Source organism: Schistocerca americana, chromosome X, assembly GCF_021461395.2.
Source record: "Schistocerca americana isolate TAMUIC-IGC-003095 chromosome X, iqSchAmer2.1, whole genome shotgun sequence".
NCBI classification, from domain to species: Eukaryota; Metazoa; Arthropoda; class Insecta; order Orthoptera; family Acrididae; genus Schistocerca; species Schistocerca americana.
Genome location: NC_060130.1, coordinates 956,858,827 through 956,872,170, shown reverse-complemented (window position 1 = coordinate 956,872,170; position 13,344 = coordinate 956,858,827). Strand labels below are relative to the sequence as shown.

Here is a 13,344-nt window from a genome sequence, read left to right as displayed (position 1 = left end):
ACATTTATACAAAAAATATTCTCCCTATACAACACTAAGATACTTAATATAGGATGTAGTGAGCACAGCACTCTTCTGTTAACAGCAGGACCACGTTCAGAAAAAGTCTACCAGCCAAAAACAGTGAGTGCAGGGACCTCAGTGATGGCAATCTTACAAACGTATACTATCTACTAAGCTGGTAAACTTGGGATGGAGTGTTCACTAAGACATATATAAATAGCACCTTCAATAACTCTCATGAAATGTATAAATCTTATTTTGATTAGCCTTCCCATTTACACAATGTGGATTAAAGCCAGCTGGAAATAAAAGTTGGTTTTCAAATGGCATAAAAATCTCTAGTGCAAAGAAAATATTTCTGTATTCATATAAAAAAACTGTATACTGTGTCAATACAAATACAGAATCATAGCAGGCAATGCAATACAACAAAATTATTAAAGATGAAAAAAAGTGGCAATGATGAATACATCTCCAAATGAAAAGACAAGGCATATGCCACATGGATTACCATCTTATCAGAAATACACACAAAACCAATGGCAAAAAGTATTAGTCTAAACCTGGAAAATGCAAGTATCTCATACCAACCCCATAGGTACTATTTTTTATGAATGCTTTGGAAAAATAACAAATGACTTTGTCCTAATACCTACAGAATGCGTAATATACATCATTCTGGAAACCGCAACCCCTCAGACGGCCATTTCTCAAGCAGATCACACCAGATAATCTAATATTGACAATGATCTCATTAAAGAAGTTTTCGTATAGTTATTACATAGTTCCGCATTGTATCATATAATCTTCACTAATTTAGATTGCAGAAACTCTAAAACATATAGGCCTGTGGCGGAACTTATTGGATTCTCAAATAAATTCGTAAGATTCTTTTTATAATAGATTGCAATGGTTTATAAGCTAAAAGAAGTACTGTTATCAAATAATTTGCACAGCTCGAGTCACTCTAGATCCATAACCATAGATGGAAAGGAAATGACTGTCAGGATATTTTGATGTTATAGATCATGGTAACCAACTAAATAAAATGGATAAAATGGAATTAGTCACGTTAAAAATGAATTAATTATATAATATATTGCTAACTGGCTATAAATCATTATTCAGAAACAAGACATAAGCATTGAAAATATAAGATTAACATCACATACCAAAATCAAATATCATCTACCACAAAGTTCCATACTAAATCCATTCTTCTGTCTCTTATATAAAGAATGATCCGCAGAATTACGTCATATTACCTTAAAATAATGTGTTAATGCTGTCATTCATATTTAATTTTAATTGTACGTCTATGTCATAAAGTGCATTTTTTTATTTTTATTTTTTTTTTTTTTTTTTTTACTGTGTGGATACATGACTGTGTTGGTAAATGACCAGTGCCGTTTTATTTATTTATTTAGCGCCCATTGTATCGCATTCGTGATATTGTGGACTTTTCAAAGTATAAAACATTATAATATTTTACATATTTACATTTATATAGAAAATAGAGTCATATATAACTAGTAATATTTTATCAAGACTATGTGCTTTCTTACCAACACATCTTCACGACAGTAGTAATACACTCCTGGAAATTGAAATAAGAACACCGTGAATTCATTGTCCCAGGAAGGGGAAACTTTATTGACACATTCCTGGGGTCAGATACATCACATGATCACACTGACAGAACCACAGGCACATAGACACAGGCAACAGAGCATGCACAATGTCGGCACTAGTACGGTGTATATCCACCTTTCGCAGCAATACAGGCTGCTATTCTCCCATGGAGACGATCGTAGAGATGCTGGATGTAGTCCTGTGGAACGGCTTGCCATGCCATTTCCACCTGGCGCCTCAGTTGGACCAGCGTTCGTGCTCGACGGGCAGACCGTGTGAGACGACGCTTCATCCAGTCCCAAACATGCTCAATGGGGGACAGATCTCAAGATGAAAACAGTTTAGTTAAAAATAAAAATGAAATAATATTGTTGAGAAACAATGAGATGCATTTCAAATCAAAATCAGAACTGCTGGCTGATTTTTATACCTGTTGTATATACAGATGTTACAACTAACTTACGTTAGTTGTAACAACTTCCAAGTTTGCATAATCAATTCAGGACATCAGATGATTTTGTGCGAAGATATGAGTTAAGAGGTACAACTTATACCAACAAACATTACGGTGGATCTGAAATCACTCACGTTCAGTTCGTGTTTTTAAAGACTTAGCAGTAGTTCAATGAATTCATGCTTATTAACACAGAAAATGAAACATCATAAAAATACACTCCTGGAAATTGAAATAAGAACACCGTGAATTCATTGTCCCAGGAAGGGGAAACTTTATTGACACATTCCTGGGGTCAGATACATCACATGATCACACTGACAGAACCACAGGCACATAGACACAGGCAACAGAGCATGCACAATGTCGGCGCTGGTACAGTGTATATCCACCTTTCGCAGCAATGCAGGCTGCTATTCTCCCATGGAGACGACTGTAGAGATGCTGGATGTAGTCCTGTGGAACGGCTTGCCATGCCATTTCCACCTGGCGCCTCAGTTGGACCAGCGTTCGTGCTGGACGTGCAGACCGCGTGAGACGACGCTTCATCCAGTCCCAAACATGCTCAATGGGGGACAGATCCGGAGATCTTGCTGGCCAGGGTAGTTGACTTACACCTTCTAGAGCACGTTGGGTGGCACGGGATACATGCGGACGTGCATTGTCCTGTTGGAACAGCAAGTTCCCTTGCCGGTCTAGGAATGATAGAACGATGGGTTCGATGACGGTTTGGATGTACCGTGCACTATTCAGTGTCCCCTCGACGATCACCAGTGGTGTACGGCCAGTGTAGGAGATTGCTCCCCACACCATGATGCCGGGTGTTGGCCCTGTGTGCCTCGGTCGTATGCAGTCCTGATTGTGGCGCTCACCTGCACGGCGCCAAACACGCATACGACCATCATTGGCACCAAGGCAGAAGCGACTCTCATCGCTGAAGACGACACGTCTCCATTCGTCCCTCCATTCACGCCTGTCGCGACACCACTGGAGGCGGGCTGCACGATGTTGGGGCGTGAGCGGAAGACGGCCTAACGGTGTGCGGGACCGTAGCCCAGCTTCATGGAGACGGTTGCGAATGGTCCTCGCCGATACCCCAGGAGCAACAGTGTCCCTAATTTGCTGGGATGTGGCGGTGCGGTCCCCTACGGCACTGCGTAGGATCCTACGGTCTTGGCGTGCATCCGTGCGTCGCTGCGGTCCGGTCCCAGGTCGACGGGCACGTGCACCTTCCGCCGACCACTGGCGACAACATCGATGTACTGTGGAGACCTCACGCCCCACGTGTTGAGCAATTCGGCGGTACGTCCACCCGGCCTCCCGCATGCCCACTATACGCCCTCGCTCAAAGTCCGTCAACTGCACATACGGTTCACGTCCACGCTGTCGCGGCATGCTACCAGTGTTAAAGACTGCGATGGAGCTCCGTATGCCACGGCAAACTGGCTGACACTGACGGCGGCGGTGCACAAATGCTGCGCAGCTAGCGCCATTCGACGGCCAACACCGCGGTTCCTGGTGTGTCCGCTGTGCCGTGCGTGTGATCATTGCTTGTACAGCCCTCTCGCAGTGTCCGCAGCAAGTATGGTGGGTCTGACACACCGGTGTCAACGTGTTCTTTTTTCCATTTCCAGGAGTGTATAAACAGTTTTCTACTTAACTAGACATAAGAAAATAAAGTTTTGTACATACCCATAGAGAAAATAGACATATTGCTGAAAAGTTACTGTAACATCTTGGTTGAATTTACTAAAGTATTAAATATTGTAGTTACATAGACATAATAGCACGTAGAATTTCCTATCTGCATATATGGCACAAAAGGTAGGTACATAATTAGATATATGATTACATTAGTGAATGGAGTTAAGTTTTACCTAGGGATACCTAGATAATAATGAATTTTTATTTCGAGAGAGTATGAGGCAAAACCTACAGATATTCGAGATATTCACGAATACTGTAGAAGCTGTTGTTTATTAGTATTGGTTTTTTTTTTTAAATTGTATTAATGTTTGGTATGATTGATGTTATCTGGAAATACACTGAGGACGATTTTTGGTTGGAAAATTACATTGTCCTCACGTATTGATTTCCTGTGTACATCTCTATGACAGTCTTCCCTATTCTTTGTTTCATAATTGTAGATCTCACTGTTCAACCCTGGAAAGTATCTGTAGCTCTCAAAGAAGCCTATATTTTCAAATATAAATATAGATGGAAGGGTAATGATTTTTAATTCCTTAAAAATACGTCTACGTGTTTCTCTGTAAGCGACATCCTTGATTAAGCTAACAGCTTTCTTTTGAAGTTTATAAGACTGCTTTGCAAAAGTGGTTTTTCCCCGAATAATATGCTATACCTTAGCAAACTATACATGTAGGTGTAATAAGCACTTAGCACTGTTTCAGCATTGCAATAATCTTTAAGCATTCTTAATGCTGTGTAACAGTACTTGCTTAATCTTTGTTAAGCATTTCTACGTATCTGTCCCATCTTAGATGTCCATTCACCCATAATCCTAAAAATTGTATGTGATTCTTCTGCTTAATTTGGCCATCCCCTAATGTAAACTTTACATTGGTCCTGTTTTTGTTTTCTTCTATGGTTGACGTTAATCCATACAGTTTTCTTGTCATTAACAACTAGACAGTTACCTTTAAACCATTTTTCCGCCACTTCAAATGTTCTGTCAATTTTCTGCTCCGGTTCATACTCGTTCTCTCCTTTTATAAAAGAGCTGGTATCATCAGCAAATAATATAGTACCGACTGTTGAAAACTGTTGCGGTAGGTCACCAGTAAAAACCAAGAACAAGAAGCCCAGTACCAACCCAATTCATCTATTGTGTTCCATATAAATGACCACAAACCATATATTCGAAAATTGAGAGTCCGAAGTACATGTGCAGGCTACCAATGTGACAGTGCCACATGTGGATTACTATGAAGTCATTTCTTCCGATATGTGGACAGTGACAGCACTGTGACGCGTCAGTGATTTTAATACACAGAAGTGCTTCGCGGGCATGCGCACGAGTTGCCCATATGTGGCGACAGTATGATGTGATGGCTATGGTTTGTGAAGCGAACTTTATGAGTGACTTCGTACAATGTCACTTTTCTCTGTTTAATTATAATTAATCGTCTGTGAGCTACGTTCGTATTAAATAATTCCGTTAGATGAAAGCAAACGCTTGTTGATCGCTATTGATTTTTTGTCCGGTTCTCGCAGCAGTACCTGCAGTATTTCGTCCATAACGCCACTGATTAAATAGTTACAGTATTGTTGAAACTATAAAGTGACATCGATTTTATTATAGCCTGTGATGTTTTGTAAATACGAAAGATTAAGGCTCGAACTGTCAAACGCAATTCAACGGTAAGATGACATCGGATCATCTCTGTAATTTCCAGCGAATAAGCAGTTTGTTATGATGCTCACCGGCTGTAGGAAATGTGCGTTGTGTTTGTATTTGGAAGATTGCACAAAGAGACCTCCGCACGGTTGGGGCTATGCACCTTATTTAGAAGGGCTCTTAACGTTATTTTTTCTTTGATGTGAATGTAATTTAGAACGTAGTGTAAGTATTTCCGCAAAGTTTAGGCAGTTCTTGTTGTATTGCCCCAGAAGCTGTCACTGAACTGAGGAACAGAAAATAACAAGTCCAGACGAAATTTTGGATTAGACCGGAACAGATAAAAGGTTATGAAAAATGAAATAGTAATGCCAGCATCCCCCACGAAAATTATGCCAGAATGTTGCTTGAGAATGACTCAGCTGAAGCTTGTAGCAGCAGTAGCTTTCACGCGTTGTATTATATGGAATTTCAATCACGACGCACCGGACGCCGGAACTGCTGAGGGACTTTGTGGTGAGTGTGTAAGTTTCAGTTTTTTGGTAGAAATGTCAGCACAGTAGGGCTATTAGCAAAGACATGAGAACCGGGAGAAAAATTTAGTATGTGCACGGTCAAAATTGACCAGTTTGCGAGTATTATGAAATGTGGTCACCGAATTCTAGTATAGAGCCCGAACAATTTCGTAACTTGTAACTAGAGCTACCGCACAAGTAGTAATGCTTATGTATTATTAGCTTCAGCAGCTGTTTACACCATTCTTCACAACTAGTGTTCATCAGTGTAGTTATCATAAGAACCGTGCAATGTTTGTTCCCTATCAATTCATAAAATGAGACATGGAGCATTTCACATGGAAAAAGGTATCTCCGATCATTATTCATAACTAAGGCGATTCCTTTGTAAGAAATTAGAACTTATGCCTCTAACCTGCGATCTTTGAGAGGCAAGCTTTTTTTATGTAGTGGATCATGTGCTCTTCCCCCTTTTTTTTTTTCTTTCTTTGTAACGACTTTTGTAATTTGTTCTGAATCAACCGACTTGGTAATGGATTATTGTGCTCCTTGCCTGATTGAGCGGATTTGAATCCTCCGACACAGACATGTATACAAGAATTTTCGTTTTTATAATGTTACACCTGAGGCCTTTGTCAGTTGTAAACTGTCTATGGTATATGAAACTGCAACCTCGTTGTTTTAACTGAGAGTTTACGTGTTTCATTTTCGTATATGACTCTGGACTGCAATCCTTGAAGTGAATTTACTTCGTGTTGTAATTAATAGGAAGTCTTGGATGGATTGTGCACATTGAGAGGACAGGCTAATAAGCACTTCTTGGTTAGGCTTTGAATGTCTTGTTGCTCTTCAGAATATTACATTATATATAATGCAGTTTTTTGTTGTTGGATGTTTGTCATGTAAGCAAGTGATCAAAATAGTACATGACATTAATTGACACAGGTCTATGCCAAATTTCGTGGAAAGTGAAATGTTGTCACAGAGAGTGTATTCCATTGTGGTATATCTCAGTTCAACAAACTTGCATGAAAGACTGAGCAATATAGTATAAATAAAAATGCATGTAACTATCTGCATTTGTATTATATTTTCTTAGCTTCAGGGTACAAAACACTAAACTAACCCTTGGTCTCCATTTTAAGTGCTGGTAAGCTTCCAAGAAAAAGTCAAAGCAGCAGATGACAAACACGAGCTATTCTCATATGAATCGAGTGCGTTCCATAGCTCATACTCCTATAAGAGCTGGAGTGAATTAGTTCTTTCTGTAACTATAATTTATTACAGTAATGACTTGTATTCTGTATTATCTCCACTAGTTTTTTCTCCAGGCAACTGTAACACATCTTAATATAATATGTTTGAATTAGGGCCTATGGCGAATAAAAAATTAAATTACAATTATGTGGTTGACAACAGCAGAGATTGCAGTGCACAGGTCTGTTTTGCTAGATTTTTGGTAAATTTATAATCTCTTCATAGTATTGTTTATAATAAGGGCAGTTAACATGTATTTTTGTGTTGGAATGGAAAGTACAGGCTGACAGCCATGTTCTTGCTCTTTGGCAGGACTTCTCTATGCATCAGTGCCAGACATATTTCCCTAACTTTTCTTTAATTCTGTTTTCCATAAAATAAAAATTATTAATAGTAACAGATTTTCTGTAGCTTATCTAAAATGTTTAATACAATTCATTTCAAAGACTATGATCCATTTCTTTTCTTATCCTTGTGCAATCTGAACAGACTTATGACCCTTGTCTGTGATGAGGCATTAAACCCAGTCTCCCTTATTTTCTAAAAGTAGTGCACTTTTCTTTTTGTGTTACAATAAATTTCAAATTCTGTAAGAACAGTGGTCTCAGCTTTAATTACTTGCACTACTTGGTTGAGAGTTGACAGACACATGAATTTTGTGAAGTGATACACATGGGGAAGAACTAATGAGACATGTATGTGTGACTGTAAATGCCGTACAAAAGGAATTTTTTAGTTGAAGTGGCTGTTCTACATATTGTGTAAATGCTGCTGTGAGGATCTTCAGTTTTACTCTCAATTCACAGGACAAAGCAGACATGGGGTTTCAGTAAGTTAAATTAATTCCACTTCCCCTCTCAATAATTGTCCTTGACAGATGACAAGCGTTGTGTTTGTAATCAACGTTAAGATTTTGAATCACTTATAAAATGCAGCACTGCTTAAAAATACTTTACAAATAGCATACTGAACCTGGGAACAGATAGAGGTCTGTCATGTAGTGTTTTCTCACTTGCAAATGAAATAATGACAAGGGAATGGGGATGGGTTTACACCGTAGTACTAATAGCAATAATAATAATAGTGTGTGGAATAAATTGTATGTAATTTGTGATAAGAGTTGGAGCCGAAAGCATTACTATAACATTTGTTATAGTTGCAGTCATAAAAAGGCACAATAACAAATACAAAATGTGAAATTAAATTAAGTGAAACCTCTAAAGCTTTTTGAGATCAAACCAGGTGTAAGACAAGGAGATGGATTGTCCCCATTACTGTCAAATAGAGTTTAAAAAAAGTCGTGGACTGGAAGAAAAGCACAATAATTTATTTATTTTTCTCCCTTGGATCATTTTTGGTAGTGATATTGGACACATCAAGATATACACAGGTGTGTTACAAAGTATTTGGTATTTACATAAAAGCACATACATATAAAACTGTTTGACATTTGTAAGAGAGATTAGGAGTTTACACCATACCAAATAAAATTACACATATCGGACTGAGTTAAAAAGAATATATACAATTATGCATACATACAGTGAAGGGACAATGCCTCTATATATTTTTTACTTGGAGTTTGAAGATGAATCTCTAATTTAAGAATTTTGTATACTTGCATCTAAGAAACTCATTGACACTGTTAAACTTGCCTCTAAGAACTCCTTTATACTGTAACAACAAGCTGAGACCAGGTGTGACTTTAGTTTTTGCTTGAAAGCCGACAGTGTTTTTAAGTTCTTGATACTGCTTGGAAGTTTGTTATATACTATACATCCAGCTATTTTAAGTCTACTTGAACACATGTGACAGTTATCCTTACACCTAGTGCCATATTTATGTATACTTTCGTTCGTCAAAGCTGTACAGTTTTTTTAGGTACATAATTGCTTCATATACATACAGAGCAGGCACTGTCGATATTTGCAGTTTATTTCTACATGACTGTCTTGGAGACAGATTTCCAGTGCACCTAATCACTTTGTTTTGGAATTTAAGTGGTATACATATGTTTATATTAGCTGCACTACCCCACAGAGGTATACAATAACTGATATGTGGTTAAGTTAGACCATAATACATGAATTTAAAAAAAAATCATAATTGGAAGAAAAGGGATAAGCTGAGAATTGTTGGCTTGGCTTTTGCAGTCAGTCTTGTCATCTTAAGTTGAATCTGTAGACGATGCAACAATAAAGATAAATCTCACAGGATACAGCTTCAAAAGCAGGCGTATATGCATCTTTTGAGAGAAAAAAGAAAAGAATATTGCGACACGAAGGAGGCACTGAAATATATGGAAATTAGTTATAGAAGTATAGAAAAGGCTACAATATTTAAATGATTAGGTGAAATAAAACAACAAACAACTTAGACAAGTAAGCTAATGTGGTGAGGACAAGGACAGTGAAAGTTGATTTTCTGTTAACAAAAACCTTTTACGATAAGAAATCTTTATCAGTAACAAAACTCCAGGACTAAAACACTGTCATTAGATCAGAACGCTATTTGTTAAATGCAGCCGCACTTAGCTGAAACAGAAAATAAAAAAAGGGAAATAGTCAGGAAAATCTTTGGACAATAACACTACAATGTGAAATGAGAATTTATAAGTAATAAATAAGTTAATGTGGAAGAGATGAGTTGTATTCAATGCGCACCTAAAAAGGTTACATAAAGTAACAACAAAAAAATTGACTTTTTGACAGGAACCTAAAACATGAATTGTGTAGGTCTCAGAAATTAAAGCAGACATAAGCAAAATGAAATTAATGGAGGAAGAAATAGGAAAAAGAGAGAAATTCATAGCAATTATTTTTTTTCTTCAAGGTTTCCAGGAGCAAACGAAGAAAATACAGGTGTAAATCAAACAATGGATGATCCAGGGTGGCTTGTAACAATACCAGAGAGAGAAAGTTGCTACTCACCATTTAGCGGAGATGCTGAGTCGTGAGGGGCACAATAAAAAAATTCACACACTCGTAGCTTTCGGCCATTAAGGCCTTTGTCAGCAGTACACACACACACACACACACACACACACACACACACACACACACACACACACACACCCACCAGCACCAGTGCATGATGAGAGTGGCAACTGGGTGGGGGTAAGGAGGAGGCTGGGGCAAGGAGGGGGAGGGATAGTATGGTGGGAGTGGCAGACAGTGAAGTGTTGCAGTTTAGACAGAGGGCAGTAGAGAAGGGGGAGGGGGTAAGGAGTGTAAAGGAGAGAATTAAAAATAAGAAGACTGGGTGTGGCACTGAAATGACGGCTGTGTAGTGCTGGAATGGGAACAGGGAGGGACTGGATTGGTGAGGACAGTGACTAACGAAGGTTGAGGCCAGGAGGGTTACGGGAATGTAGGATGTATTGCAGGGAAAGTTCCCATCTGTGCAATTCCGAAAAGCTGGTGTTGGTGGGAAGGATCCATATGGCACAGGCTGTGAAGCAGTTATTGAGATGAGGGGTATCTTGTTTGGCAGCGTGTTCAGCAACAGGATGGCCCACTTGTGTATTGGCCACAGTGGCCGTTCATGCGGACAGACAGCTTGTTGGTTGTCATGCCTGCATAGAATGCGGCACAGTGGTTGCAGCTTAGCTTGTAAATCACGTGACTGGTTTCACAGGTAGCCCTGCCTTTCATGGGATAGGTGGTGATAGTGACCGGACTGGAGTAGGTGGTGGTAGGAGGATGTATGGAACAGGTCTTGCATCTCGGTCTATTACAGGGGTATGAGCCATGAGGTAATGGATTGGGAGCAGGAGTTGTGTAAGGATGCACGGGTATATTGTGTAGGTTTGGTGGATGGCAGAATACCACGGTAGGAGGGGTGGGAAGGATAGTGGGTGGGACATTTCTCATTTCAGGGTACGACGACAGGTAATAGAAACCCTTGCGGAGAATGTAATTCAGTTGCTCCAGTCCCGGATGGTACTGAGTTATGAGGGGAATGCTCCTGTGTGGCCGGACTGTGGGACTTTGGGAGGTGGTGGGAGACTGGAAAGATAAGACACGGGAGACTTGTTTTTGTACAAGGATGGGAGGATAATTACGGTCAGTGAAGGCTTCAGTGAGACCATAGGTGTATTTAGAGAAGGACTGCTTGTCCCTGCAGATGCGACGACCACGGGTGTCTAGGCTGTACGGAAGGGACTTTTTGGTATGGAATGGGTGGCAGCTGTCGAAGTGGAGGTATTGCTGGTGGTTAGTAGGTTTGATATGGACGGAGGTGCTGATGTAGCCATCTCTGAGGTGGAGGACAACATCTAAGAAGGTGGTTTGTTGGGTTGAGTAGGACCAGGCGAAGCAAGTGGGGGAAAAGTTGTTGAGGTTCTGGAGGATGTGAATAAGGTCTCCTCACCTTCAATCCGGATAGCAAAGATGCCATCAATGAATCTGAACCAGGTGTAGTATAGAAAGAGGAAATAAAAGAACAACATATGGAAAGAATGGACAGACTACTGGAAAGAAGACACTAATTATTTCATGTGACCCTCAATAGGCCAAACCAATAAGACTAATGTTGCCATTATCCCATTACAGCAACAGACAATGTCAGACATTATTAATTAAATTAATAAATACAAATACACAAAGGTTTAGTTATCAGAAATTACAGCATTATATTAAAATAAGTGTGTCCATTCATATCACTGACTGGGTGACAAACCAGTCATGCTATAAGACGACAATAAAAATTTGAGTTTGAAAATGCTGTAGAAAATTAACCCCTGCCCAGATTGGTATCAAATTTGGATGACAGAGGAGAAAACATTATGGAAACAAAAAATTTGTTCACTAGATGGCACAGTGTCATAATGTAAATATGTTTGGCTACAAATGATGGATGAATTGTGATATGACGGCTATGGTGAGAGTTGCACATAAAATAATTGGTACTGTGCAATTGCACAGTACCAATTATTTTATGTGCAACTCACACCACAGCCATCATAATTCTGAAGGTGGCAGGGGTAAAATACAGGGAGCAAAAGGCTATTTACAATTTGTACAGAAACCAGATGGCAGTTGTAAGACTCGAGGGACATGAAAGGGAAGCAGTGGTTGGGAAGGGAGTGAGACAGGGTTGTAGCCTCTCCCCGGTGTTATTCAGTCTGTATATTGAGCAAGCAGTGAAGGAAACAAAAGAAAAATTTGGAGTAGGTATTAAAATCCATGGAGAAGAAATAAAAACTTTGAGGTTCGCCGATGACATTGTAATTCTGTCAGTGACAGCAAAGGACTTAGAAGAGCAGTTGAATGGAATGGATAGTGTCTTGAAAGGAGGATATAAGATGAACATCGTTGCTGTTGTTGTGGTCGTCAGTCCTGAGACTGGTTTGATGCGGCTCTCCATGCTACTCTATCCTGTGCAAGCTCCTTCATCTCCCAGTACCTGCTGCAACCTACATCCTTCTGAATCTGCTTAGTGTATTCACCTCTTGGTCTCCCTCTATGATTCTTACCCTCCACGCTGCCCTCCAATGCTAAATATGTGATCCCTTGATGCCTAAGGACATGTCCTACCAACCGATCCCTTCTTCTAGTCAAGTTGTGCCACAAACTTCTCTTCTCCCCAATTCTATTCAATACCTCCTCATTAGTTACGTGATCTACCCACCTAATCTTCAACATTCTTCTGTGGCACCACATTTTGAAAGCTTGAAAGATGAACATCAACAAAAGCAAAACGAGGATAATGGAATGTAGTCGAATTAAGTCTGGTGATGCTGAAGGAATTAGATTAGGAAATGAGACTCTTACAGTAGTAAAGGAGTTTTGCTATTTGGGGAGCAAAATAACTGATGATGGACGAAGTAGAGAGGGTATAAAATGTAGACTGGCAATGGCAAGGAAAGCGTTTTTGAAGAAGAGAAATTTGTTAGCATTGAGTATAGATTTAAGTGTCAGGGAGTCGTTTCTGAAAGTATTTGTATGGAGTGTAGCCATGTATGGAAGTGAAACATGGAAGATAACTAGTTTGGACAAGAAGAGAATAGAAGCTTTCGAAATGTGGTGCTACAGAAGAATGCTGAAGATTAGATGGGTAGATCATATAACTAATGAGGAGGTATTGAATAGGATTGGGGAGAAGAGAAGTTTGTGGCACAACTT

General features: G+C 39.5%; 1 protein-coding gene across 4 annotated transcripts in view; it reads left to right on the top strand.

The window, feature by feature from the left end:
- The first annotated feature begins 5,118 nt into the window (after window positions 1–5,118).
- The window catches only part of LOC124555721 (coiled-coil domain-containing protein 177), a 293,273-nt gene continuing 285,047 nt past the window's right edge, over window positions 5,119–13,344 (top strand). Inside the window, exons 1-2 of one of the 4 annotated variants that reach the window (XM_047129731.1) lie at window positions 5,119–5,470; window positions 5,723–5,963. The gene's annotated coding sequence lies outside the window, so the exon portion shown is untranslated. Of the gene's footprint in view, window positions 5,596–5,719; window positions 5,964–13,344 lie in introns of all 4 variants that reach the window. The other 3 variants (XM_047129729.1, XM_047129728.1, XM_047129732.1) reach the window with 3 other exon arrangements.